The 12,218-nt window shown below is 30.1% G+C and overlaps 1 long non-coding RNA gene across 1 annotated transcript; it reads right to left on the bottom strand.

Moving 5' to 3' along the window:
• Positions 1-11,332: 11,332 nt before the first annotated feature.
• On the bottom strand, positions 11,333-11,902 carry LOC139095033 (uncharacterized). Its single transcript, XR_011544829.1, has 2 exons — positions 11,644-11,902; positions 11,333-11,578 (listed from the first exon to the last, which is right to left on the bottom strand). It is a non-coding gene; the product is annotated as an uncharacterized lncRNA (long non-coding RNA).
• Between the last annotated feature and the right edge of the window lie 316 nt (positions 11,903-12,218).

Raw genomic sequence — 12,218 nt, 5'->3', positions numbered from 1 at the left:
CACACCTAGTCCGTGTACAGCTTACATCTAAAGATTATTGAAAATTATCATAAGTTGAATTATATAATTTCCCCAGCAAAACTATCACAAGGAACTCCCATTTTGTAATTGGATCCATCAACAATATATACATATAAACGTAAATGTTGATGATAAAGTGGTTATATCATACAAAAAGTCGAGAATTATTATTATTATATCACCATCATTCGCGCTGTCATAATACAATTACCGATTTAATTAAGATGTCCTTTAATAACATGCACACACAGCTATACAGACGTAATTTTGTGGTAATAATACATCAAATACATGAAACTATAAATTAAATGTGGATTTTAATGAAAAATCACAATTAAGCTAGGCGTAGTATGTGAGATGAAGGAGTGGATATGGGGTAGAGTATTGAGATGTATAAAGGAATGACTAAAGCTTGAAGAATTTGAGTATTGAAATGGAAAAAGGCGCATTTTAAGGAGTAAATGTTAAAAAATTCAAAATTTTGAAAAATTGTCAAAATTCCTCAAATTTAGACTAAGTCTTTGAAATTCCCATGTACATGCACATTGTCAGTCCATCTTTATAGCCATGCCAAGCCCCAACAGCCCATCCATACCATAAAACTACGCTAAATTGTTAACAGAATACACAAATGAGCGGGGTGGGGACACAAAAGGGCAATATTAACCTCCACAAAAGTTTAATTAAAATTGAAAAACATGAGAGAAAAATCTACCATAATATTAATTAAATCCGACTATTACATTGTATGTGTATAGGCACAGATGGTTTTAACGATTTTCATCTCACACTCCCAAACCATTGAATTCTTGACTTTATAAGACTTTTTTACCACTTTTTTTTTCTTTTCTATGAGAAAAATGAAATTGAAAGGGATTTTTTTTTTGCTATTAGGTTAAGGAGGTTAAAGACATCTTTGAGCACATCCTTTTGTTTCTGTTTCGTTTTTTTGCATTGATTGTAGAGAAATTTTTAGCGCATTTTTGAAATTTTTTTCAAAAAGGTAGCTTAATAATGCACTTTGTTCGTTCGTTCGTTCGTTCGTTCGTTCGTTCGGTCGGTCGGCTGGAACGCGAGATCTCGAAAACTAGACATCATAGAGAGCTCTGGTTTGTTTTAATAGCTTCGTTCTATCAAGTTATTGGGTTATCGGTCATTTAGAAGTTTCAAATCAACGCATAAATACTATAATTAACAGTTTTTCATTTTCATATACAACAACAACAAAAACAACAACATGTTTTTTCATTGTTTTACAGTGTTTTTCAATGTTTATCGATGTTTTTACTGTGTTTGCTGAACAATGTTTGAATTTTATTTTACCGTTATGAGGTTTGAATTATGAAAATCCGTTAAATGATAAAGTTTTTAAATTTTTGGAAGTTTTATATGGATCTTGTTTATAGGTCTGGAAATGACCTGGATCTTACTGGATCTTGGTTTTTAGATCTGAAAGTGACCTGGATCTTACTGGATGTTGGTTTTTAGGTCTGGAAGTGACCTGGATCTTACTGGATTCTGTGTTTTAGGTCTGGAAGTAAACTGGATCTTACTGGATCTTTGTTTTTAGGTCTGGAAGTGACCTGGATCTTGCTGGATCTTGTTTTATAGGCCGGGAAGTAAACTGGATCCTACTGGATCTCGTTTCGTGGGCTAGGAGGTGACCAGAATCCTACTGGATCTTGTTTTTGAGATCTGGAAGTGACTTATTAATCAATTACTGATCGCTGGGACAAAAATGCGCTTAAGTCCCTCGATCAATAACACGAGGACTTTTGTAATTTTTTGTTAAATAAAAGGAAATTTTTCATTGTGGGATTTTACGGATCGTTGAAGAATTATTAAAATGGCTAAGATGTTGAAATTTTAAGGAATTGGGGTTGCTTTTGAGCAGTTTGAGGGGTTTTTGACAATTTATGGAGCATAGGATTAGTTCAAATCAATTTTAAAAGAAATAAGATCAGTTCAAGTCAATTTAAGACGAATAAGATCAGTTCAAGTCAATTTTAAGAAGGATAAGATCAGTTAAAGTCAATCTAAGAAGGATAAGATCAGTTTAAGTCAATTTAAAGAAGGATAAGATCAGTTCAAGTCAATTGAAAGAAGGATAAGATCAGTTCAAGTCAATTGAAAGAAGGATAAGATCAGTTTAAGTCAATTTAAAGAAGGATAAGATCAGTTCAAGTCAATTGAAAGAAGGATAAGATCAGTTCAAGTCAATTGAAAGAAGGATAAGATCAGTTCAAGTCAATTGAAAGAAGGATAAGATCAGTTCAAGTCAATTGAAAGAAGGATAAGATCAGTTCAAGTCAATTTAAGAAGGATAAGATCAGTTCAAGTCAATTTATGAAGGATAAGATCAGTTCAAGTCAATTTAAGAAGGATAAGATCAGTTCAAGTCAATTTATGAAGGATAAGATCAGTTCAAGTCAATTTTAGGAAGTATAGGATCAGTTAAAATAAGTTTAAGAAGGATAAGATCAGTTCAAGTCAATTTTAAGAAAGATAAAATCAGTTCATGTCAATATTAAGAAGGATAAGATCAGTTCAAGTCAATTTAAAGAAGGATAAGATCAGTTCAAGACAATTTAAGTCGGATAAGATCAGTTCTTCTCCCAAAATGCGCCACAAATTCCCCCAAAATTCCTCCTAACTTCCCTTTAAGGCTAGTGATTAATAACCAAAAAATTTCCACATGAATAAATTTTAAAATAATCAAAAACTTCCCACTGTTAATTTACCAAAAAAAAGGAACACAAAGCAATTTATTTAAATTTATTAATTTTCTAAAGTAATTTTCATCAAGTTCCAGCTGGTTTTGTTTGCTTCACCACAAAACTTGTGCAATTCACTTTTATCAATTTCAAGACATTTTCCGGACTTACTTGTTGTTCTTCATCAATCATCTTCATGTGATATTCCGCAGTATTTTTAATGCGTTCTTAAAGAAACTCTTTGAGACTGACAACTTTTGGTTGCCTTCCATTTCCTTAATTGGCTGTTTCTGCTGGTGGAATTGTTGGATTGTTTGGAGTTTTAGGGGGGCTCAGATGATGGTGATGTCGGGTACTTTGCTTGGTCATTAGCTGGTTGATGTTCGAAACCTTAGCAAAACTAAAGTTCTAGTATTGTCGATGTCACGGCACACAGGTTGCCCATCACTGTGCTAGGGACAAAAGGACACATTCCCAACAATATACTCTGAGTGGGACTCGAACCCACGCCTTCTAGATACGTTCCTCGACGTATGTCAAACTCTCTTACAAACTGAGCTACCGGAGGTTGTTAAGCCACGTGGCACAAAGCAGATTTGAACCTTCATTTGAATTCAGCGCTCATTGCACACCTCCAGTCATAGCTCTTATAGTTGTATTGGACAACTGCTCAATTTCAACAGTCAGAAGTCCCCCAAACCACATTTTTGAATGATTTTCATTTCAGTTCCTTAACCTGCAATGCAAAATGAGCAAACAAAACTTTAACGAATTGCAAAAAAAATTATGACTTTTTCGCAAATATTTTTCAACTTGATTTGAACTTTTTTTCAAAGGTTATTGAGCGAAAAAATAAAATAAAAAAAGTTAATCAAAATTAGTCTGATTGAAAATAAAAAAGTTGTTTATGCTGACATTAAAGCTGCAATTCAACTTCAGCACACTAAACATAACCTAAAACTAATAATTGCTTTTGAAAAAAAGTGCGAAGCTCAACAAATCTTTTAACATCACTCGAGCATTAAAAAAAAGCTGCATTCCGTTACAAATGATAAAAAAGCTCTTTTCAAATTACAAAAAGTTAATTATTTAGAACTTAATTAAGAAGAGTTAGTAAGTACACCACAATGCACAACAAAAAATATGTATATGTATATTGTAGCATATGTACGTACACATGCCATTGCTGAAGTTCAAATTGTACGCCATAAATTTTCGGTTTCAAAGCAAAAGAGGAGGTAAAATAAAAAGTTTTTTATATGCATTTGCTAGAATATTGAGAGGGCGTTAGGTATGACGATGAATTTTATTGAAAATGAAAAATTTTAAATTTTAACGGTTTTGAAAAATTTAAATTTTTAATGACTTAGAAGAATTTGAATTTTGACGAATTTGATAAATTTGAATTTTAACGGCTTAATATTAAAAAATTTAAACATGAAAAATTTAAATTTTAACGGTTTTGAAAAATTTGAATTTTGATAAATTTTAAAAATTTAAAATTAAAGGGCTTTGAAATATTTAAACATGAAAAAATTAAATTTTTTCGATTTTAGAAAATTTGAATTTTAACGAATTTGAAGCTTTTGAATTTTAACGGCTTTAGAAATTTTGAATTTTAACAATTTTGAAAAATTTGAATTTTTACGATTTTGTGAAATTTGAACTTTTACTATTTTGAAAATTTTGAATTTTAACGACTTTTAAAAATTTGAATTTTAACGGTTTTGAAAATTTTGAAAATTAACGACTTTTAAAAATTTGAAAAATAACGACTTTTAAAAATTTGAGTTTTAGCGACAATGAAAAATCTGAATTTTGAAACTTTTTAAATGTAACGGTTTTGAAAAATTTAAATTTCAATCAAAAATCCCCAATAGACAGACCAACAATCAAATTTATATGCATAAAATCTACGTTCAAAGAGCAATGTTTGTTCGAACATAATTACATGCAGAACTAGTTTTCATAGTCAAGTTAATTTTCTCTACTACCAAAAAATTTGTTCATAGAAAAACTTATTACCTGCCTTTACCTCCTACCTATACTCAGCCATTCTCTATATGTACTCAAACTCTCATCCATTCACGTTGCCTGCCATTTGCTATGTATGCTTTTGCATTAACAAGCAATTTTCATGATGATGAAAGTTTACTGGCAAAAGGCAAATATTTTCTCTCTATTTGTAAATTGCTGCCATGAAAGTCATTTGGATTTTTTAAAGAGCAGCAAGGATGAAAAAAAGAAAAAAAGTTTATTTTTATTTTGTGCTGACTCTCTGGATGCCCATTTGTTGCTGTTCATTGTGCGTTGAAAGATGTTGTTTATATAAGCATGAAGGAATATAATCAAGAAAATGAGGAGAGAAAAAAATGTTGGGAAAAGTTTGTTGGAACTGAAGGCTGAATTAAGGCGCAGGATTTCAAAAAGAAATTATTCGTTGAAATTTCAAATTTTTAGAAACCGTTAAGAATTCAAACCAAATAAAAATTCAAATTTTTCTTAGGAACTACTGAGAATTCAAATTTTTAGAAACCCTTAAAAATTCAAACTTTTACAAACCGGTAAAAATTCAAATTCTTAGAATCCGTTGAGAATTCAAATTTAAAAAAATGTTGAGAAATTCAAATTTTTATTAAGAATTATTGAGAATTCAAATTTTCGGAAACCGTTGAGTCTTCAAATTTTTAAAAACCGTTGAGAATTCAAATATTTCTTAGAAATAATTGAGAGTACAAAATTTTAGAAACTGTTGAAAATTTAAATTTTTAAAAACCGTTGAAAATTCAAATTTTACAAAGAATCATTGAGAATTCAAATTTCTAGAAAATGTTGAAAATTCAAATTTTTAGAAACCGTTGAGAAATCATAATTAACTATTCAAATTTTCAAAAACCGTTATTATTCAAATTTTTATAGAATTCTTCAAAATATTCCAAAATTTCTTTAAAAATCTCTTAGACAATGCGTCATTCAAACCACAATTCCCATCACTTTCCAACAATCCTTTCGATGCAGATGAAAAGTATAATTTTTGAAATTACATGCTTATCCAGCAAAAATAGTAGTTGAACACAAAAAAAATAAACTTCATTCCTACAGGCTAATATACCTGAAATCTGTAAAATATCCTTTTCCTTCTCCTTTACATTTGCAAATAAAATGGTCAAAAAAAAAACTTGTTTGTTATTTAACAAAACAAGAAATAAAATTTTTTTAGTGTTTTAAAGTTTTACTTCTGACTAAAATTTTTGCTGACCCTCCTCCCTGTAACCTTTATGTACACCGGAAGTCCCAAAGAATTTTTTATATGCAGCAACAAAAATATCAGTTCATTAAGTACAAACAAGGATGTCCGGCACAACTCATCAAAAATTCAAACAATGGATCACAAATTTTATGCTTCATTTTACAGCAATAACAGCAGATGAAGTCAAAAAGGCAGGAGGCATGAAAAATTTATGAAATCATATGGAAGTGCTTTTTTTTAATTACATTTAAATTAACACACAATACATTTCACTGTTGAACTATCTGAATGCCTGCCTTATGGGCTTATGCCAATTTCGACTTTTTATTTACAATTATCAATTACAACTGAATTATTGACTACAAATTATCACAAAATAAAAAAAAATTAATTCTGAACACACTTTTTTTAAATGTGCACAATTAATCATGTGAAAAATTATCTGAATATTTCGAATGAATAAATAACTGATAAATGGATTGGATGGTAATTGAGGTTGGTGGGGACTTTGAGCGCAGTTTTGTTCTGTTTTAATTAATTTTTAACCTTTAGTTTCTTAAATTTGCAACTTTAATGGATTTCTTTAAAATTACAGTTTTAACGGATTTTCAAATTTCAAATTTTGATTGAAATGTTCAAGTTCAATGTTTGCTTAGTTTTCAAACTTAAAATATCCTGTAAAAATTCAAATTAATTTTAAACGGTTTGTGAAATTCAAATTTTAACTTGAAATTCAAATAAATTAAGTTTTTAACCGTTTTTTTAAAATTCAAATTTTTAACTTTAAATTAAACTTAAATTTTTGACAGTTTTTTAAACTTTAAATTTAAATTTCAAATTTAAGTTGATTTTTCAATTTTATTTCTAAATTCAAATGAAATTTTTAACATTTTCTCAACTTCAAATTTTCTAATAAACATTTTAGTCCTTTAATTTGAATTTTGAAGACAAAAAATTAAGCTTTTAAATTTCAAAATTTTTAATTTAATTTTTAAAAGCATTAAATACTTCCAATTTTTGAAATTTAAAATTCAAATAAAAATCTTAACGACTTTAAAAATTCCAAAAAAATTATCAAAAATTTAAACTAATTTTTGAACGGTTTTCAAACCAAAAATTCCACTTAAAGTTCAAAAAATTAATTTAACGGTCTTTTAAAATTCAAAATATGCAAAAAATCTGTGACTCAGCATTCAAAAATAATCTAAAAATTCCATAAACCCACCAAAATTCCCCCAATTCTCACCAAAAATCTAGCTAAATAATTGGAACAACGCAGCACACACACAGAATATTTTCATTTTGTGGCATAAATTGTTAATTAATGAGTAAAAAATATTTTTAATGAACACTATTGAATGTAAATAAAATAAACCAGCAACAGAAGTCCCCGACACACAAAAAATAAAATTCATGAGCACGCTTGACATATTGAATAATCAAATTAGATAGTGAATAATTATAGATGATGACGATAAAAAGGTCAAAAACCGCTGAAGGGCTGCTTTTTTTGGTGACTGAATGTGATCAGAGAGGAATTGCAACTTTTTTTTTTTTCATTTTGATAGTATTTTATAATTTTATTTGAATCGCGCTTGATTTATTGTCAATGATATATGAGAACATGGTAGACAATTGATAGTTATCGAGGTAAGGCTGTCAATGGCATTTTAATGGCGTTGAATATTTTTCTGATTTTGCTGGGAATTTTTTTCATATTTTTTGTGGGACTTTGTGAGCTTTAGTGACTCATATGTAGAAGGGATTGTCTGGTTTTTGGGTCAGATCCGGTCAGACTAAGCTACAAGTCTTAAGTCGACACATAGCGGGCAATGAGTGTCTCTTAAGTTCAGAGTTAAATGAGAACAACGCTCATAAGCATGCTTGACTAGTACATTTAAGTATAGCTAGCTATAGAGAGCATGCTATTTGTCTGTTAGGGATTGATACTAATTAACTGGGATACAGCTGCTTAATAGACCTAAATTCACGAAATTCGATGATTTTTCTGACTTTTTCATACAATTTTGAATTTTTCTAGAATTCTTCTCAATTAGGAATTGAACTCAAGCTATTGTCGAATTTCTATCACATAGTTATCTGAGTCTACTAAGAATCAGGCAGACTACCCAATTATTTTGCAATTAATCGTACACATTTTTGATTATTTAAGTTCAATTCATTTCTCACGATTAAGCATTTGCTGGAGTTAATTTGAAAATTCAATTTTTACAAAGCTAATTAAAACTAAAAATTTTCATGAAATTTTTGCAAAATTAGGGCGAAATTCAGCGTTGATACTTAATTGATCACATGGATTAGTGAAAGAATCCCAGAGCTCGAATTCGACTCGAATCCATACAATATTGGATTCGTTTTCAAGTTCTGAAGAATTGTAATCTATGACAGATATAGTAATGACACATAAAGCAGATTCTCATGATATCTATTGAAATTTAATGATCACAATTGGTTACTTTTCCAGTGAGGCGATTTCAGCTCTTTTTTAAAGCCTCAAGTAAACTCTTCCATAAACAACTAAGTGGATTCCGATCTTTAATTTAATAAAATATGTTTTTGAATACGCTTCATCTAAGATCATTCCCAAAAGCTTTAACACCACGTTCCACTTTAATTCAGAATACAAAGTATCAGTCCAATTGTCTGCAGTCTACATATACAGCAAACATTTATTATTATTTCAAAACGTATTTACCTATAGATAATCTCTATAAAGTCGCAGTTATGAAATCAATAAGACTATACAAGTCAACAAATGATTTTAAGACCAAGTCACACCTATAAAAGCTATTTTTACGATGTGACAATTGCATATTTCTATTCAATATTAATGCTTTTTAAGCTGGAAACTTAAAAATAAATCAAGCATTTATGACGTCATTTAATCTCAATGCCGAATGAAGTTTTTGTTTTTATTTTGATAAGCATCGAGCGTGACAAAATTTTTGCTAAATAAATCGGCTATTATCGCATTTAAATGATTAAATAGTAGAAATTAAGTATGAAATTTTGAGTGAATATTTTGAAAATAAAAATTTGGATTTTGACTTAGTTTTGAATTATTTGGGAATTTTCATGGATTATTAGAGACCGCTTTTAGGTACCGAAGTGGTTTATCTGCATCATGAAAGTTTAACCTTTTAGGGTTCTAGATATTAAAATATTTACAATGAAAGTTAGGAAACTTATCAAAGTGACACAAATGAAGAAGACTCTGTCACGGATCTTTAAAGACTCCCCTGAAGTTCATTTATTAGCAGCAAATGCAATCTACTTCTTGCAAGCTACCTCCATTTAGCTAACATTTTGTTCTATTGCAGGGTTAGTATGCATCATCAAGTCAGGGGCGTATCAAGGAGAGGGGCAGGTGATGCGAAAAATGGATCATTTTTCCAGGACGCTAAGATTCAATTCCTTACATCATATGTGATCAATGATCTCTCTCAGTATGTGGCTAAAACTGACTATATAGTTGGCTGCCCTTTTTCAATCACCAAGACACCAACTTCTCTTTCAACATAAAGTTTCCAAAAGAAAGAAACGGAAAGTTGGCAAAGTTTGTTGTTGTTTTAGAAACTTTAAAAATTTTGACTCATCGACAAAAGTTAGAAATTTAAATTTATTTTCATCTTTGCTGACAAACACATCCTAATCACTAAGTACTAAGTACTGAAATGTGGAAACTTTGGAGATATGATATTGAAATCGGAATTTTTGGATTGTAAGTTCCATTAATATTAAAAAATTCTTAAAAATTTAGTTAATTTTTGTAAAAATTTTAGGTTTGGATTTGTTTTAGATATTTTCATCGTCTTATGTACAATTTACATCCACATGGTGTCCCTTTACTTGCTTTTGTTTATCATAAGTGTAGTCATTTGGGATTTTTTACCACTGGAATATAAAATTTATGTTACGATAATTTTTTTCTTAATTTTATCCGTTTATTTTTGCCTTTTATGTGGAAAGTACAAGGAAATCACCGGATTTAAATTGATATTGGGCGAAGATTCTGATTCAGACAGTGATTGAAAAATTAACAAATGTAAAGCAAGATTTTTGTGGAATTTAAAAGCTAGAAAAATAATAAAATTTAATGTTTCTTATGAGTAAAAATTTGACTTTTTAATTTGAATTTTTGAATTTTTAATGGGAATTTTACCTTCTTCGCTGGTTCTACAGATCAATTGTGATAGATGACCTCCCTTAGTTTGAGCCTGAAGCTGGTTCTGTCGCTGATAATCGCTTAATAATTAAAGATTCCAAGTGTATTGCCATCTCTATCCACAACGTCTTTAAATGAGATCTTGGGGCGCCAGCGTGATCGATAGCCTTCTGTAAAATCAGACATGCATGCATGGTACATTATTATGATTTTGGAGAGATTTTGAGAGCCTTTGGCTTGCTTCTTAGTCGAAACTTAGATAATATAATGTTCCTTGGAGATGCAGCATTGAATGTTCCATGAAACTTCATTAAGCTGCCATTTGGACTGTACATTAAGACAAATTCTATTTGGTGATAGTAAAAGAGCTTTAGTGTAGTCAAGAAAGGACAAAAAAACCTTAGAACTAGACATTATCTTGCCATTAACTAGTTATAACGAATTTTTGTCCGCTCGATTTGCCTTCTTCATTCATATAGCTTGGGTAAAGTCTCAATTTTAAATGAAAGCTCATTGCTTAGTCAATCGATTAAAAAATAAACTACATAATAAATCTGCAAGAATTATGACTATTTTAAAACACGCAAGACAACCAGTCTGGAAAGTTGTATTTTATTTTGTACAACTATTAACGAGTGTTTATTAAGATACAAGTGATGCCCCGTGTCCGATAATTTCACATGCTTTTAATGGCAAAACAAGTATTGACAATGCCAACAATAACACCAAAAAAAAATATATTTTTAAAGTTTGTCAACAGTCAATTAGTCCCGAGTGAAGCAAATGATAAAGATTGTCTATTTTTGGCAGACATATGGACGCCATATATAGTATTGCACTTGGTATCGGAAATTGGCAAGTGGAAGCCAGCGGTAGAGCCAGCTTCAGGCGACTCCTGTGGGAGGTCATGGATCACAACTGATCTGTGTGAACAGCGAAGTAAGTAAGTAAGTATATGGACACTTGATTTACACCAAACGGAGACGAATTGCATTTAATATTCATGAAAGAGGTTTAAGTGAGTGATGGAGTCTTCTTTATTTTTGTCGCTCGGGATAGTAAGCAGTTAGTCACTTATAATATATTCAAATATTTCTAAATAATAGATCTGCAAACAAAACATTAACACCAATTATTATTAAAAGCCATAAAAACAGTAAATTTCTATTCAAATAAGTCTTCAAGTCCATTGGACTATTTATTTCAAATTCTTAAATTTAAAAAGTGAAATATCCAAAAAAGTTAATTTTAAATTCATAATAAAATGCATCCACTTGCATTAATGGATAAGAACACAGCAATAATGACCTGCTGGACAGTCTTTAGCTGGCATTCTTAATTTATCATTACACCATTGCATACATTCACCAAGATATTCTTTGCATGTGTCGCGATTTCCTAAGAGTTCTGAAAATAATAATAATAACAAATTTAAACTTGAACTCTGAACAGATTCTTAAATCTTCTCGTACCTTTATAAATTTCACCACTTGCAAATGCGACAAAAATGGTAAATAAAAGCACAAAAATCGTCACAAACTTCATGTTGTCTTCAAAAATCGTTCCTTACACGGCAAGCAACAAAATAAAACTAAAAGAGAAATTTCGCGTAAACTTAAATGATTTTTTTTTTTCTTTATTTATTTGAAATAAAAAGTGATCACAATCCGACAAGGTTGAAACCGTAAATGCTTCATTAATTTTTATTTAACGTGACGAAATGCTATGAGCTGTAATGCAAACGTGTGAGAGAATTTTTTTTATAAAAGTTGAGTTGAATTCATTCATGAAACGGTTTAGCTGTGAATATTACTTTTGCGGAATGATCGCTTATTTGTGATCAGTTTGACGGCATTAGGGGTTTCAATCCCGGGACAAAATCTCAATCCCGGGATTACGGGATTTGAAATCTCAATCCCGGGATCCCGGAATTAATCCCGGGATTGGATGATGAAAAAAATATCAAGTTTTTAGTCGAATTCAAGTGCAAGTGCAATACAAATAGTTTTATTAGAAATTTTGAGGATGAAAAAAATCATTTCCAGTA

This window comes from Chironomus tepperi, unplaced genomic scaffold (genome assembly GCF_022539635.2).
Source record: "Chironomus tepperi strain 1889 unplaced genomic scaffold, CSIRO-AGI_Ctep_v1 contig_359, whole genome shotgun sequence".
Classification (NCBI taxonomy): Eukaryota; Metazoa; Arthropoda; class Insecta; order Diptera; family Chironomidae; genus Chironomus; species Chironomus tepperi.
This window is presented reverse-complemented; position numbering and strand designations above follow the sequence as displayed.